This window comes from Mauremys reevesii, linkage group 2, assembly GCF_016161935.1.
Source record: "Mauremys reevesii isolate NIE-2019 linkage group 2, ASM1616193v1, whole genome shotgun sequence".
NCBI classification, from domain to species: domain Eukaryota; kingdom Metazoa; phylum Chordata; order Testudines; family Geoemydidae; genus Mauremys; species Mauremys reevesii.
In genome coordinates, this window is record NC_052624.1 from 111,404,954 (window position 1) to 111,423,063 (window position 18,110).

The following is an 18,110-nucleotide window of genomic DNA, read 5'->3' on the forward strand; positions in this document are numbered from 1 at the left end:
ATAAAAAGCAGTGCAATTGTATTTTAGTGGCTAAAGTTAGCAGATAGGACACATGGGGAGCAGATCTGCTGAGTGAGATGGTGCTCTTCTATGGGGACACTTTTCAGACTAGGACTACAGTTTAAGAGAAACAAGTTAATACTGTCAGATGGTTTCCTCCAAATCTGACACAAAGAAATGTCACTATACTCATGAAAGTAATTTACAAGCTAACAGATCAGATTTTTTTAAAGGAAAAATAAAATAAGAAGGAAAAAAGTTTATTGGGAACATAACATTTGAAAAAAAACAGTGTTGTGTTGATCCTGAATAATACAAATGTAAGTTACAAATTCATTAACTCAAGGCTTTTGAATGTTACAGATAAAATATATAGTGCCATTAGGTTTGGGACATTTGGTTTTGATAGGGTGTCCTGTGCCAGGTTGACAAAGAATAATAAACACGGAATATGCATCATATTTCACATACAAATAAATTCCATTTAATTTGAGAGTGTCTTAACAACTTAATTGAAACATGTCAAAACAGGCAGAAGCGGCTGTATCACCATCCCTGGTGGAGTTTAGGCCAACAAAACAAGCTGAGGGTCTGAGGGTTCTATGGGATTCTCTTTCCCCTCCTGCAGAATGGTCCCACACTTCTCTGGCTGGTTAAAACCAGTGAGGAATACTTCATTCTGGAATGCTGACATCATCATTACCTCACTCATGGAAAGCACCCTGACAACCACCTAGAATCAAATTAAAGTTTTACTGGTGCTAAAGAAGCCATTTCTCAACTCTCGTGAGTACTGATCCATCTACAACCTCTCTTTTCTGGGCCAAATCATTGAAAGATACTGGCATCATTAGACATCCACCGATACTCAAGACCATTTTCAATTAGGCTTCAAATCTGGGTATGACATGGTGACAATTCTGGTGGCATTGAAGCAAGTATGACTTCCTTCTGGCCCTAGACCCAAAGACAGCGCTTTTGATACCAATTACCATGAGTTGCTACTGTCTATTTTACAACACTTCAAAGGAATATAGAGTTGCTTCAATCTAGGTCTGCTCACTTCTCTCTAACAGACCTCAGAGAGAGACGAGAAGCAACTGCTTCTTGTCCTACAGGGCTGGTCTACACTTTTAAAAATCTACATAAGCCCATTTGGAGAGTTCATGAGATGCCAGTAGTAAAGCTACAGAATGACTAGTTTCAGTTTCCTTCAAAGCAATCACTGAAATGATCCCAATCAGGGGAACTACAATGGGTCCAATTCTGCCAACCTTTCTTATGTTGTGTTGTATTGTACCTTATTCAGTGAGTTATTAAAATCAATGAAACAGGACTACTCATTGAGCAAGGCACTAGATATAAATGTGGGAAAATAGAGTCTTCAAAGAGGGAATATCTACACTATTTTTAGCCAAAATATACGGTGCCATTTATGTATATATGATCTCAGTACTACGGTGATGGCATTAGAAATTTATGGACAGAGTGTATAATTCTTAGGAGCATCTTCATACACTGGAACAGATTCTGTGCAGCTATAATTCATGACAGGCTGCTTATGGACTGTCACATCCCAGAATTATTATTATTATTTTTGAGATTGACTTTTCATCCCAGTTTGGGAAAAAATTTTGAAATATTGAAAATTGTCATGGTACAAGATAATTGTTTCCTGTCCAGCTCCAATTGTAAAATTACAATCTAATCTATGGGACAATGGGAACATGAGCCTTCTCATTCACTTACATTATATGACATGATAAATAATTTCTAGGAAATAAAAATATAATCAGTTTGTCACATCCATTTGATTTTATTTTTCCTGAGCCACTTGTTTTCTGGCTAAGCAAAATTTATTGTGCTCTATTTTGGGATTTAGCTGATTAGGGCATAGAATATACTGGAATATGAGGGTTCCGAATATAATCAGTGCTGTCTTCCTATTTCTGGATACTGCCTCAATCCTTTGAAATCTGAGAAATTGACAGCCCTGTATCTTGTTAACTATATGTGTGGTGTGAAATAGCCTGTCACCTACCTTTTGCAAGTTATTTTTACAGTACTGAAGGACAGGAGTAAAACTCACCTGCCACCATGATCAAGCCAAAAAATGGGTTTTGATAAGTAAATATTAAATGTGTATGTAATGGAGTCTCCAGTTGAGTCTGATGAGCTATAGCCACTTATTGTGGGTCCTGAGATGAGACCAAAGACCAGTTTTGGACCTGCAGCCCCATCTGCAAGTGCCACAGGAAAAGACAATTGTAGCTGAACGTGCGCTGCTTTTAACTATATGCCTCACACATCTCTCCTTGAGGGCATCAATTTGTGAGCTCGTGAAATGTCTCAGTCAAGGGAGGCAGAACTGCTGCCATCGGATCTTGTCATGGACTAAGAGCTCCCAGGCGTTGAGGTCAACTCTGCAAGATTGAAGGTTGGCTTTGAGAGTGTCTTTGTAGCAGTTTCTTGGTCTGCCCCTAAAACAAATTCGAGACTGCAAGTGTGTGCATGTGTGTATTCACAATTAAGAACAATGGCAGGTAAACCTTAATTTTATGAAGAACTTAGGTTTCAAAAAACATGAACGTCAGTATCTGCATATATTGAACATGTAACCTGCTGTGAATTTCAAACACCACAGACATTTGATTATTGAAAGTTTGAAAACTCAAGACTTTCCTATTCACTAGCTAGCCAATATTATAATTTATGATTAAAGAACCCTTTGCCTTATGAAGGAATAACCCAAATGGGGGATTAGAACAGGGGAATTTTTCATCATGGAGTTTCTTCTTATTTCTTTCATCATAAGGGTGTGGTTTGTAACTCTAGCCACCCTCCAGGGAAGCACAAGTGGAATGGCCTCTAAGATGGCAGATCTCCTGGGACTCTAGAGTTCTCAGGGGATTCAACAAAGGCAAAAGAACAGCCATAGAGAATCCTGGTGATCTGGAATGCCTCTGCAGCTCAGCTGAAAGGGAGCCATGGTGTCTGGGATTCCACCAATTTCCATTATCAATTTAAGATAGCGGACTTTAGAGGACAGTGAGGGAGCCATGCAAGTTAGTGTTGACTTGTGGAAACAGGGCGGGAATATTTGGTCCAAAGTTATTAACTTCTGTGACCATATTTTGTAAACCCTGGTATGTATCTGATAGATTAAAATAACTTTATTGTGTATTCCTTTGTTTACTGTCTTATTTTTAGCTAGATACAAGAAAAATGCTTGAAGTAGTAAAGGCCAGTTGATATGGTATTACTTTCTTGTTAGTACAATATTTCAAATGTCTGTTGTATTGTTTTATTTGTTATTACAGTACCCTGTATCTATTCTGTTGCTGCAGAACCTACTTGAAATTATGACTTCTTCAAATCAATAAAAATAGATTTTTTTTAAAATAATCACCTTTTCCACTTCCCCAATATAGTCAGAGTAATATACATTTTATATATACAGACATGCTCTTCATGGTTGCTTTTTCTTTTAAAACATTGCAGCAAGTAATTGTCTGTTTTGTCAATATATGAGTCACTCTGATTTGGGAAAATGAATTTTTAAAGACTAAAACCAATGCTTTACAAAAAGAAAATGTGAGCATTTGGCTATAGCTAATGAAACATTTGACTTTGTTGGTCTGGTATGAGGAGAACTACTACTGTTACTTCTCTTTCATTCTTCTTTAATTGAATGATATCCAAGCTCTATATGTTGTAAACTAAATGTACAGCATGCATGTGCAATGGACTGTATGGTTTATTTACTCTGCCCTAGTGACAGAGAAGCTGAATAAACCGGGACATCTGTTTTTCTGTATCCTTCCAAACCCATGTCTCTTTCCATCTTCCTTCTCCACTGCTCTTCCCATCACCTAAAATTCCAGGGCCTCCATTTTGTCTTTCTATTGCTTGCTCTTGGTCCAGACCTTCCTTTCTTTCAAGACCCTTTCTGTATTCCAGGGGCCTGATCACTCCCTACTGCACAGAAGAGTATGCAAATGCTTGAAATGTGCCCAAAATTGCACAGGTACACCAAGGTGTTGTCTGCAGGCAGTTGTGCAACACAAGTTAAAAAAAAAAAAAAGGTGCAAGGAGGCAGTTGGAAGAGATAAAAGGAGTGTTGAGATTCCAAATCTGAGTAAGGGGAGGATGGTTAGAGCTTCACACAAAATGGCCTGAAAAGGGTCGTGCAGATTGATATTCTGTGTGTGGCCAAATGCTTAACTGAAAGGAGATTCTTCCTGAGTTAACCTATCCTTAGCCAAAGTGGGTTTGAGAAAAAGAGACTCTCCAATAACAACCTGATTATTATTTAATCAGATTAATATTAATCAAAGCAGAAAGGGTCAAGTGGCAGCCTTGACTGCATGGAGAAGGCCTTTGCTCTTCTCTAGCCTGTTTGTAGCTCAGAGGCAATCTGGATTTGTGACAGGTATTGTTGACAGAATACATTACTCTGCACTGCTACAAATGAGTCAGTATTGCAAACTGTATTTGTACACATGCTTATTAGATAAGAATAAAGAACAAGCACAGCTCTCATGCATTCTTATCACCATCGTTGACCTGTGTGTTCATAGAATCCATACTGGTACCCTAACAGAAGAATCATAACAGCGGCTGGAAATCAAAAATACACTTTATTCCCTGGATACACCCAGTTGTTTGTCACTGAGCAGCAGATGATTATTTCTGAAATAGTGGAACTAATAGGGGGAAGGTGGTATAAATTTCAAACCATAAAGTTAACTGGGATAAATCTGAGCCATCACCCGTATCCAATGGGTGATATAGGGCACATTACAGAAATTGCAATTTCACATGGGAACTGAGGGGATAAAATATTTAGGGATTAGAATAAAAAGAAGGCTGAATGAGAGAGCCAAATTTAATTTAAGAAACAGGGATAAGTATGATAAAAATGGATGTAGGCAGATGGAACAAGCTGAAACATCTCTCTGGGGAAAGGTTAATGTTGTTAAGATGAATATCCTAAACTGCTGTATATTTTTAGCTTCTATCCCATATACACATCAAAATAGTTTCCACCAAAGGGGTGCTGTCACATTTAGTTTCGACTTAAAGTTAAGTTGTTTTTAAAAACTTTTTTACAAAAATCCAATATTACTAAAGTATTTCCATTAAGTTAAAAAAACTCATTTTTAAAAATAGAAATATTGCCATACAGCATTTGCAAACTAGATATTGCACCATAATATTACAGCATGAGAGCTATAAGGTAAAAGTGACAAGAAAATGACTATGACTAATAGCAACATAACTGGAAGGTTTTCCATTGTCCATCCTGAATGAAGCATTTAACTCTGAATTAGAATTAATAAGTGCAAAAACCAAACAACATTAATGGAAAGTAGTATTAGATTTTACTTTTTTATTTAAATACCCTCACGTTTTAGTAACACAAGTAAGGACATTTGTGTTTATGTCTTTTCAATTAGACAGAGTCTTTCTAATGTTCCAGCAAGTGCTTTTTAAATGAACTGTCTAAAAAGTCCAAAATATTTTGGGGGCTGGGGTGGCAGTGGAATGTGTCTTCCAAACCAGGGTGGGGGGGATGAGTTAATAGGAGCAGAATGTTTAAAACCTAGGTCCTCTTTTGACAATGGTTACTTAGTGGGAAACAACTTCATCAATATACTAAAAGCATGAAGGGAGGCAGTGCAATCTAGGAGTCAGGAAGGGGACAAGGGATCAGGACTCAGGGTTCTAGTCCCATTTTTCCTACATGCTTGGTGTTCTCCTAAAGGGTGTTTCACTCACTACCTCCGTTTCCCAATCTGTGAAATGGGGATAATAATGCTTACATTCTACGACTAACATAGTGAACATCAATATTAATGGGATGGAAGTTGAGGCTAAACAAGGAAAAGAGCAAGTTAGGAATTACTTAGAGGAGTTAGATGTCTTCAAATCACCAGGCCCTGATGAAATACATCCTATCATACTTAAAGAACTGGCAGGAGAGATCTGAGACATTAGCGATGATCTTTGAGAACTCATGGAGGATGGGAGAGATCCCAGAGGACTGGAAAAGGGAAAATCCAGTATCAATCTTTTTAAAAAAGGGAATAAGGACTATCCAGAGAATTATAGACCAGACAGCTTAATTTTGTTATCCAGAAAAATAATGGCGCAAATAATCAATTTTTAAGCACTTAGAAGAAAATAAGTAACAGTTAACATGTTTTTGTCAAGAACAAATCATGTCAAACCAGCTAATATCCTTCTGTGATGGACTAAGAAGCCTTCTGGAGAGGAGGAAGCAGTAGATGTAACATATCTCAACTTTAGTAAGGCTTTTGATACCGTTTCCCATGACCATCTCATAAGCAAGCTAGAGAAATATATCGTAGATGAAGCTGCCATAAGGTGGGTACACAACTGGTTGGAAATCATACTCCAAGATAAAGTTATCAATGATTCACAATCGAGCTGAAAGGGCATATAGAGTGAAGTCTCACAGGGATCTGTCCTGGATCCAGGTCTATTCAATATCTTCATAAATAGTTTAGATAATGGCACAGAAAGTACAGTACACTTCTAAGATTTGTGGACAGTACCAAGCTGGGAGGGGTTGCAAGCACTTTGGAGGAAAGGATTAGGCTTCAAAATGACCTTGAAAAACAGGAGAAATGGTCTGAAATAAAAAGGGTGAAATTCAGTAAGGACAAGTGCAAAGTACTACATTTAGGAAGGACTAATTACAGTAATTGCACATATACAAAATGGGAAATGATTGCCTTGCAAAGGGTACTGGATACAAGGATTTGGGGTTTACAGCGAATCACAAGCTAAACATGGAGTCAGCAATATAATACTGTAGCAAAAAAGGGAACATCATTTGGGATGTATTAGTGGGAATGTTGTATGCAAGACAGGAGAAGCAATTCTTCCACCCTACTCAGCACTGATCAGGCCACACATGGAGTACCGTGTCCAGCTCTGAGCACCACTCTGTGGGACAGATGTGGAGAAATTGGAGAAAGTCCAGAGGAGAGCAACAAGAATGATTGATGGTCAAGAAAATATGACCTACGAGGAAAGATTGAGAAAATTAGGTTTGTTAAGTCTGGAGAAGAGAAGACCTGTGGGGGCTAAGTTCCCTCTAAGCTTTGCAGCCTCACAGCAAAGTGCACTGCGCAGGCACTCAGGGCTGCAGCAGGGAGAAATTCCTTTCCCCCAGCCCTGGACCCAACCCAGCCCAGACACGGACCTGTTGCAGCCATGGGAGAGGCACTCCTCCCTCAGCCTCAACCCAGCCTGTGCCCAGACCTGCCGCGGCCGTGGGAGAGCACCCCTCCCCCCCAGCCCAGGTGCTGCTGCAGGGAGAGAGGGCTGGGGGAAGTCCTTTCTCCCCGTCACAGCCCCATGGCAGCCTGCACCCCAAACCCCTCTTCCTTGGCCCCACCCCAGAGCCTGCACCCACAGCCAGAGCCCTCACCCCCCCACACACACCACAAGCCCCTTCCCCAGCCCTGAGCCCCTCATCCCCGGTCCTACCCTACCCCAGAGCCTTCACTCCTAGCTGGAGCCCTCACCCCCCTACACCGCAACCCTCTGCCCCAGCCCTGAACCCCCACCCACACTCTGAACCTCTCCATCCCGCCCCTGCCAGAGTTCACCTCCATATTGGTGCACATAACAAAATTCATTCTGCACATGGGTGGGAAAAATTAGAGCGAACACTGCTGGGGCGGGGCAGGGGAGCACAAGATAAGTTTAAGTATGTAAAAGTTTGTTATGAAGAGGAGGGTGATAAATTGTTCTCTTTATCCACTGAGGACAGGACAAGTAGTAATAGGCTTAAATTGCAGCAATTACCTAACTGTCAGTGTAGTTAAACACTGGAACAATTACCTAGGGAGATAGTGTAATCTCCATCATTAAAAGTTTTAAAGAACAGGTTAGAGAAACACCTGTCAGGGATGGTCTAAATAATCCTTAGCCCTGCCTCAGTGCAGGGAACTGGACTAGATGACCTATGGAGGTCCCTTCCAGTCCTACATTGCTATGATAATTTATAAAGTGCTTTGAGATCCTTGGGTGTAGAGCCCCCTGCATGGATTCTTCTCAATATACTCCCACACAGCACCAGTCCACCTGCCTTTTGGAGTTGTAGGTCCTCAAAGGGGCAGAGGATTTGTTCCTTTGAATTAATTTATGGCTGGGAAGCAGTTCTGCAACTTCAGTTTACAGACATTTGAAAACAGATGCCTATAAGCATTTCATTTTTTCAAATGGGCTCTTTGGGTCCCATTCAGCAATGACCTCAACCCTTTACTTTTAATGCTCTGCTTGTTGGGGGCCTCAGTTCAGCAGAGCATTTAAGCATTTACTCGCAAGTCCCATTGACATCAATAGGTGTTAAGCACATGCCTATAGTTAAGTCTGTGCTTAAGCATGTCACTGACTAGGTATGGACTGTTGAATTGGGGCCATGGAAACTCAGAAGGCTCAGTTGGATTCATCCAAAATACACAGAAAGGGCCTGATTCTGATTTCTAACACCAGTTTCACAGAGTAACTCCATTGATTTATGTTAAGTTACTCCTGATTTACACCTGTATGTAACATAGATAAGAATTTAGCCCCAAAGTACAGACTTTTGGGCTTGTTTCACCACTGCAGTATCCCAATTTGACTCCACAGTAAATCTACTGAAATCAGTGGATGTACACTGGCATGTAATTGGAAAAGGCAAGTATATTTGGCCTTTGGGGCTCTATTTTGCCATCCCTAGTCAGCTGGATTCTTTTTTGTAAAACCAAAGCTGATGAAGGTTCAGATCCAGATCACATTTTACCCCAATCACAAGCCTCTGCCAAAGTTTGAGGTGGTCCAAAAAAATCACTTCTGTTTTGACCCATCTGTGTTTGAGAGTCTGTTTGTAAGGTATAAAAGCAAGTTCTTTGAACATGTGAATACAGAGATGTTTCTCTCTGTATTGGAAGTGTTGCACATATCCCCCTTTGCTAAACAAAGTCATAACACACCATGCGTTATCTGCTCTTAATTTAAAATGACATGAATGACAGTCTGATTTCTAACAATGTTACTCTTTTCTCTTATGTAATGAATTTCTTTCTTCTCTTCAGTAACTTTAGAGTTGAGTGAACCAGACAGCAAGTGTCATCATGGTCACCTGAATGTGTTACTGCCTCACTGGAGGCTAGTTAAACTCGAGTGCCTGCAAAAACAATACAAAACACTCATGTTACCCCGAACAAGTGTAACGCATTTAGGTGACTATGCAGAAACTGGCATGCATCAATGGTGAAGAATTGCTACAGATTTAAATAAACAGTGCACATGTCCTGATGGAAACCACCAAACTATTAGCAGATACTCTTTCAACGTGGATAGCAATAAAGTAATAACTACAGATTATTTCTAATAATACTTTGTGAAACAATAGCAAATATATAGTACAATGCACAGTCTCAAAGCCTTCATTCTCCTCTCACTCACCCCACTTTACTGTAGTGTAACTCACTGGCATTGATTACACCAGAGTGAGATCAGAATTGAATCCACTGATTACAGTTTGTCTATTGCTCTTGATTTATACCAATGCAAAAGAAAGGCAAATCATACTTACTAGGTTGTTGTGAGGATAGATACATTAAAGACTGTGAGGTGGTCAGATACTAGGGCAGGGGGTCGGCAATCTTTCAGAAGTGGTGTGCCGAGTCTTCATTTATTCACTCTAATTTAAGGTGTTGTGTGCCAGTAATACATTTTAACATTTTTAGAATGTCTCTTTCTATAAGTCTATAATATATAACTAAACTATTGTTGTATGTAAAGTAAATAAGGTTTTAAAAATGTTTAAGAAGCTTCATTTAAAATTAAATTAAAATGCAGAGCCCCCCGGACCGGTGGCCAGGACCCAGGCAGTGTGAGTGCCACTGAAAATCAGCTCATGTGCCACCTTCAGCACACATGCCTTAGGTTGCCTACCCCTGTACTAGGGTGATAGGGGCCATAAAATAGTAAGATAGACAGATCCCAAAAGCTTGCTTGTGCATGAGGCACTGTGTAAAGCTACTCAGATCTTTCCAAGCTTATATTATTTTCCTCCTAAAGTAAAGCAGTAAATTTATTGAAGACTAAGAAAATGCAAAATGTAGCTTATCTCAAAGAGAGATTGTCTCCTCAATAATATTAATTACTAAATTCAATATATAAATCTTACAATTGCTTGGTTTGCTTGCGAAGAGTAGCCTGTTGTAAGTAAATTTATTTGATTTCTATTTGTACCAGTTAAATATGCATGCCTTTTGAAAAAGTACATTTCATTTAGTTCCTCTTATTTATACTAATATATGCAGATTTAAACAGTTTATATTGAGTGTAAAGACAAATTGCACCACATTCTCCAGATACTGGAAATGGTTCACTCTGCCTGTCCGCTAGGAACAGTCTGTTTATCATTGCAAAGTTCACCAGGTAACTGCCTCATTATCTGTTCATCTAATTTCACAGGGATATGACAATCCTTAGGTACGGAGGTCATAGCCCATCACAAATTATAGTGTCTCTAATTAAGATTTTGGGTAATTTTAATTTGCTTATCTCAGTTATCATATATTGACTAAATTGCTAGATTCTATTAAAATCTCCACCAGCTGTCAGAGATTTAAAACTGAATTATTGAATTGACACTTATTGAATTATTATAATATTATTGCCAATGTGAGTCAGTAAAATGATCATTAAGACACATGAGATTAATAGGACTTTAGTGCCTTTTATGTAATTTGAATTAAAACTGAATGTATTGTACATGCATAATATAAAATATCCTATCACTCCAGCTACTGTAACAAAAATATATCCTGGTAGCATTTTCCCCTCTTCTGCACAATTACACTAATCTCAAAGGTAAAGTGTTTTCATACTTAAAGGTTATAACACTAAAAATAATCATGTGATGTTTGTTCAGTGGCATAAATGTAATTATTTTAGAATAAATGGGCATTATCTTTTATTCTGTTTTAAATTGTACCCTCTGTGCGTAGTTTCATTCTACTGTATATACTGAAAGTAATTTCCCTTTCAGGAATATTTTACATCCTGTAAGGATATCTTTTAACCTTCCACTCCAATCTCCTAATTCTGTGTCAAATCTCCCTGGCTGTGGGAAATGCCAGCTACTCAGAGATGCTCACCATTAAACCCAATATCTCAGCTTTTGGAATTGCTGCCATGTAATTCCATTACTGGAAGAATTTGCCCCTTCCCTCACCTGCTAGATAGTGAAAGAGACCCACTAAATCCCTGGGTGTTTGAAGATCGAAGGGGCACTTGGACAATTTTTATAGATGGTGTGGTAGATTGCTGAAAGCCATCCAATGAAAGTGTAAATCCTATGGCACAATCAGTTGCTATTGTTACTTCAAGCCACGAGGTGCTGCTGCACCCCCAGCACCTCTATTACCAGCACCCCAGTGAGGACACCCACAGAGGCCATGGGAAGTTATAGGGAGGTGCAGTGTCTTCACACTTCTTTCTGGCCTCCTGAGGTACTAGCCTTACAGAGAGGGACCGTTACCACAGTCCTATGACATGCCCTTCTGGTGAGCTGCTGAGCCTCTGGGGAGCTGGGACTTGCCAAGCTCTCAGGTTCTGAAGCTCCATGAAATCCCAGGGTCAGTGGCAACCCACCATGTGAACTGCCACAAACTGTGCGCCCAAGGATTCCAGCTTCCCTTGCTGGCTGGCTCCCCAGCTTCCCATGAAAAACTTCACAATTTTCACTTTTCATCCCAATTAGGGGCCCAAAAAACCCAACAAACCAACCCCAAAACACAGATGACATTTTTCCACAGGAAGGGATTTCCATTTTCCAGCTAGCTCTAAGGCCAATTCTATCTGCATACCTAGCCCCCAAATTGCATTGGCTCATTTTGCTGCCATCTCACATCACTTAACACTGCTATTTTCTCTCACTTCTGTTTCCAGTCTCTCTATCTCTGACTGCCATCTCATCTGCCGCCATCTTTACCAGGCCACTTATGCGCTGGAAGGGGATGGGGCTAGTAACAGTGTAAGATCGCATGGGTTGCTCCATCCATCTTGTCAGTCCCAAAGGGCCCCTGAATTTTGAGTGGTGGATGACGTACATCTGTGGCTTCATGAACCCACTCTCAAACAGGATCTGCTGTTTCTCCACTTAACCATAATAAAACTAAATCTAGTGTTTGCCTATAGTAAGGCCAATGAGACTTTTTCATTAATGAGTCCCACTATGGGATCCAGCCCTCCCCCTTCTGAAAATGCAGAGAAAGACTCTGCGTGAAAAATACATTTTAAACACCAGATTTGTAAACATGGCATGCATTCTAAATGTCAATCACTGCTTGATGGCAGTATCTTTTTTTTTTTTTTTAAAAGCCCCTAGTTTGTTCCTCTAGGAGTGTCACTGGAAGATTTTTAGATGTGGTTTAATTTATTTGTCAATCGCACTCAGTGTAAGTGATCAGAAATTTATTATTGAGCTTGAATTTTGGGTTGTATAAGGAAAATCCGTATCACTTTTTGGCTCAAAAAGCCTGATCACCTGGAAATAACTAAGTTCAGTGGAAGTTGCAAGCACTCGGTACCTTTGAGAATGAGACCCAAAGTGACTGGAATTGATGACCTAATTCAGCGTTTCCCGAACTGTGCGTTGTGGGTATCAGGGGAAGGTGGGTGTCACAAGACATTGAGAAAGGGGAGGGGGAAGGGAACCCTGTCCTTGGTTGAAGTGACTCCTGTCCCATGGGGCTGGCTGGGCTTGGCTCCCTGCTCCAGACTTTGTAACCTGGCTCCTGATGCATGGAGTCACAAATACCACTCCCTCAAATTTGGCCTCATCAAAGCTGAACAGCACTGCAATGTGACCCCATGCTGCAGGGCGAGAGTGGGGCTGGCTTGCTCTGCAACTCTCCCCCTTCACAGGCCACCCACCCTCCAGAGGCAGCACTCAACCTTCCCCCCCTGTAGACGGGCCGGACTCACCCCTGCGGCGCCTCCTGCTGGTGACTCCGGGAATTAGCTCATTCCAGCGCTGGAGCGCCCTCTGCAGGCTGGTGATCCACCTGTCCTCAGGCCCCCATGTCCCTCCCTGGACCCGGTGTCCTTTTACATGGGGTGCTGCCCCTGGCAGTAACCCCTTTCTCTCTGGGTCTCCCCTCCTTTGGGAACCCCCACCCTCTATCCCCACCTTGCCTCAGTATATGGCTACTGCCAGTCATTGTCTAGCCCCACATCCTGGGGCAGACTGCAGTATCAGCCTATTCATCACTGGCAAGGAGGGTTTGGACCTGCTGCTTTGGCCTACCGCTGGGCTGCCCTCTGCAACCCCCAGTACCTGTTGGCCCACTGCTAGGCCACAGTCTGGGGCTTTCCAGGCTGGAGCTCCCCAGCCTTTCCCCAGCCCTGCTTCACTCAGGTATCCAGTCTCAAGCTCCCTGCAGCTAGGCCCTTCTCTCTCTGAAGGCAGAGAGAGACTGTCATCTGGGCTCCTGGCTCCCCTGGCCTTTTATAGGGGCCAGCTGTGGCCTGATTGGGGTGTGGCCCAGCTGCAGCCACTTCTACAATCTGCCCAGCTTTTAAACTGCTTTCTCAAGCCTTGGCCCCTTCCCAGGGGAGTTTTTAACCCCTTCAGGGCCGGAGCAGGGGTCCACCCTGCTACACCCTCCCATTGGTCTCTCAACCCCCAGGAGTAGCACCTGACACCCACCCTTACAGCATTAAAAAGTTTGGGAACCACTAATCTAATTAGATAAGCCTAAGAATAGGAAAAGTATAGAAACTCCTCCGTTTTCTTCTTACTGTCTTCTAGTTTTCTTTTTCTACTTTCCCCATTGTTCTTGCATGCAAAGTCTAACTTATCTGAAGATAAGACTAAATTAGGAATTCAGGTTGAAGTGTAACAACATTGCAGCCTAGAAGCATTTTTATTCTCCATTTGGAGATCTTCCCTATAAATCATCTTGTATTTCACACATTTCTTCTCAGATCCATTGTTTAACTATGTATAAGTCTACATAATTAAAAGGAACTAAACAAACTCCTGCCAGGCATCTTGCTTTTATTCATGAAACAAGAATAATTGATCCTAGCAAATACTAAGTTTCATTACTTTATTTTGAAATAAATAGGTGGCCCAACATTGCTGTTTTCTTCCAACCCCATGAGTAGCTTTTGTATACAAACTTGTATTTCTTTTAAGCTACCTCTGGTATGAACAATGTCTTCCATTAAGGCAAACAAGATACATGTTGCATAAAAGTATTGACTAGAACTGGATGAATTAATATTCACTAGGAATTTAGCCCTAGTTTCTGTTTGTGAATTGTTTATAAACAAGTACACCTCTACCCCGAAATAACACGACCCGATATAACACGAATTCGGATATAACGTGGCAAAGCAGTGCTCCGGGGGTGGGGCGGGGTTGCACACTCCAGCAGATCAAAGCAAGTTCGATATAACACAGTTTCACCTATAACATGGTAAGATTTTTTGGCTCCCGAGGACAGCATTATATCGGGGTAGAGGTGTACTGATTTCTATGTATTACATATGTATTGAAAGTAGGTATTCACCAAATAATTTGGACAAACTCTTTTCAGTGTCTGAAACCATTCCCTTTGCCTACTTGCTATTTATGGCTTATAATTAGTCCTAAGTTATGACAATACAGTATGTGTATGCTTCCCAATTGGATGCAGGAAACTTTTTAAACAGGCAACTAACAAATGATAAATAGCAAACACCGATTTAATGAATAACAAATAATGCACTTCAGGTATGAACTGTTTGATGAATAATCTTCCAGGCAAGAAATCATGAATCATTCAGGATTCATGAACATTTTCAGGAGCTAATGGCAGTTGTCACAAACACTGAATAACAGGGCCCCCAAGAATAGCAGCAGAGTGAAGCCCTCTCATTTATTTACAAATGTATTCAAGCACCTGTGTTTCCTTCATCCCATATTTATTGTCCTATAAGGATTTTAGTTTGTGCTGTTATAGATTGCTTTGAAACCCTAACCCTAGCCTTTTCCCCTCCCCACCTTTCACTTTAGGTTCAGAAACCCCAAACTTAAATACAATCTAGAGTTTAGTTTAAGAAAGTGGGTTTGAGGATTGCTTTATTACAGAGGAATAATGAGATACGGGTCTTGCCTGCAACATGTACAGTATATCCTGAAGTGATCAATTTTTCTATGTGGCTATTCCTGCTTGGCCAGCTGCATTACCTGAATATTGGGAAGGTTTATCTCTGGCATCCTAAATAGTGAAGCACTGAAGATTTTTTTTAAATTATTGGGATCAAAAATGTGAAGGAGGCAGGTATGAAAGTGTGATGCTTTTTGTTTCCTCTTCATTGCACCTTTAAATTCCTAAACACACCCACTATGGGCAGGGTTTGGCAGCCATTTTGTTCTCCAAGTTCATTGCACTGTCGGAAGAGACACAGGCAGGGCCGGCTTTAGGGTGATTCCAGTCCTGCAAAGACTTGCATTTGCATGATTTTATGCATGTGAGCTATCCCACTGACTTCAAGAGAACTGCTCATGTGTACAGTTAAGCATGTGTAAATCTTTGCTGGCTCAGAGCCTTAGATTGTATAATCTGCATGGCATGGTCTGTATTTTCCTTTGTATTTGAAAATGTCTGGGCACAGTTTGGGTTCTACTCTAACATTAATAGTAATTAAGGGTGCTCAGCACTAGAGCTGGCCAAACAATTTTCAACAAATCAGTTTTCCAACAAAAATGTTTCATGAAGATGTATCAGTTTAGAAAATTTCATCAGGAACATTTCACAGGATCAGAATGGAATTTAGAGCAAGACCTGCCACTAGGGCCGCCCAGAGGGGGGGCAAGAAGGGCAATTTGCCCCAGGCCCCGAGCCCCACAGGGGCCCCCACGAGAGTTTTTCGGGGCCCCTGGAGCAGGGTCCCTCACTCGCTCTGGGGCCCCCGGAAAACTCTTGCGGGGCCGGGCGCAGCAGCTTCTTCGCTCCCGGTCTTCGCCGGTGGGGGGGTCCTTCCGCTCCGGGGCGGAAGGACCCCCCCCCCGCTGGCGAATTACCGCCAAAGACGGAGTGGGACCCGCCGCCGAAGTGCAGCCTGGTCTTCAGCGGTAATTCGGCGGCGGGGGGCCCTTCCGTTCCGGGACCCGCCGCCGAAGTGCCCCGAAGACCGAGCTGAACTTCGGCGGCGGGTCCCGCTTCAGCGGTAACTCGGCGGCAGGGGGGCCCCCGCCGCGGGTCTTCGGGGCACTTCGGCGGCGGGTCCCGGAACGGAAGGCCCCCCCGCCGCCAAAGACCCCGGGCCCCCGGAATCCTCTGGGCGGCCCTGCCTGCCACAGTATAGCCAATAGCCCAGGCCACTCACCTGAGAGGTGGTAGACCAAACGTCTGCTCTGCCTGATTTAGCACTGGAATTTGAACCTGGTCTCCCACCTCCAAGATGCATACCCTAACCACTGAGCCATTGGCTATTCTACCGGTGGGTAGGTCTCACTCTCTCAGTTTTTCCCCCACCACAAAAATTCTCATTCATTCCACATCAGAACAAAAATGAATTTTGAAACCTCAAAATTATCTGCAAAATGTAATGATTATTTTCTGGCCAGCCCAAAACTTCTCAGGAGGTTCTCACATGGGTGGCAGGTATGGTAGGCAGGGGGAGGCAATGCCTCCCCCAACAGCCTAACGTGGTCCCACCCACCAGGCCCCCTTCTGCCTGCTGCTCCATTCTGTGGCCAAGAGGTTGGGCAGGCAGGCTCGGGGCTGTGGTGCGCAAGACCATGCCACCACCCATCCTCCCAGCGCTGAGACCACGCTGGGGCTGGGGGCACTTCAGCAGCACCGCCTGTCCAGAGCTGGGGCACACAGGGGGGGGGGGCACGGTGTGCTTTAGGCTCTGGTGGGGGAGCAAAAGGGGCCTCAGGCAGATGGGGGAGGGGCTGGGGGCTAGCCTCCCCCAAGGGCATGTTCACCTGCCACCCATGGGTTCTCAGTAACTTAGATGATCTGGCTCAAAGTTAAGCTCAGCAGAACCATTAAAAGTGGAGTCTGACCCTCTGGATTCGTCCGACTATTGTTAAGCGACTGAAGCTCAGAAATAGTTCCTTTATGATTTTTTTACTTTTCATTTAAACTTGAACCTGTAGATAATAAATTATAGTTTCCAGTAAAACATGTAAAGAGAACATTTCTTTATAAATGAGTTTTGCATTCAGATGATTAGTGCTATGGCAACATTTTATTAAATCAACCAGTCTCCACCATTCACATGTTTGTAATATTGCTGATAAAGCCTTGGGAGATGTCTATCCCACTGAGCATCATTACATCTCTCTGACAGTCCATCTATTCTTAATTCCGCTAGCACTCCCACTGCTGGAAATGATATTGCTCTGATTAAGCCTATTTACATGTTAGACATTTTCAGCAGAACGAAAAAGGATAATTTCTTGAAAATCTATGATTAAAGCTGTTTTCCTTTTCTTATATGTTGACATTACGTCTGATATAATGCCTGCCATAATATGACCGTATTCCCAGTAGAATGAGAGCTAGAGAAAATAGGTAGTTTATCCAGGGTTTACCATGGAAAATTACAAATACATAGAAAACCTGATTTGGTGCTTTTAAAGACAAAACTTTATAAACACTACTACATTCTTATTGCAAACAGTTGCATGAGATATTTTCAAATGTAGATTGCATTGCATCTAGTTAACTATGTTCATATAAGCACCATCACTAGACTTCTGAAATATTGTTGTAATAAAGCAATGAAATACTATATTCTTGCTATCAGGTTAACCTTGCCTTGAGTGCCGCTATTTATGTTGTGTTACTATTTGTGGGGCTGATTCTGCAGCCTTACCTTTGCAAAATTGCCATTGATTTGGGCATTGATACTAACAGGATCTATTTTGTCCTGTGCAATTATAAATGGATGGTGAAGATCTTTTCTTTTCTTTTGCTGTGAGATTTAGCTCATTGTGATGTCTGGCACAAAAATTTGCTTTTCACCCGTGTCAAGTATTTGCTGTGCTTCAAGAAGTTTTGGAGTCC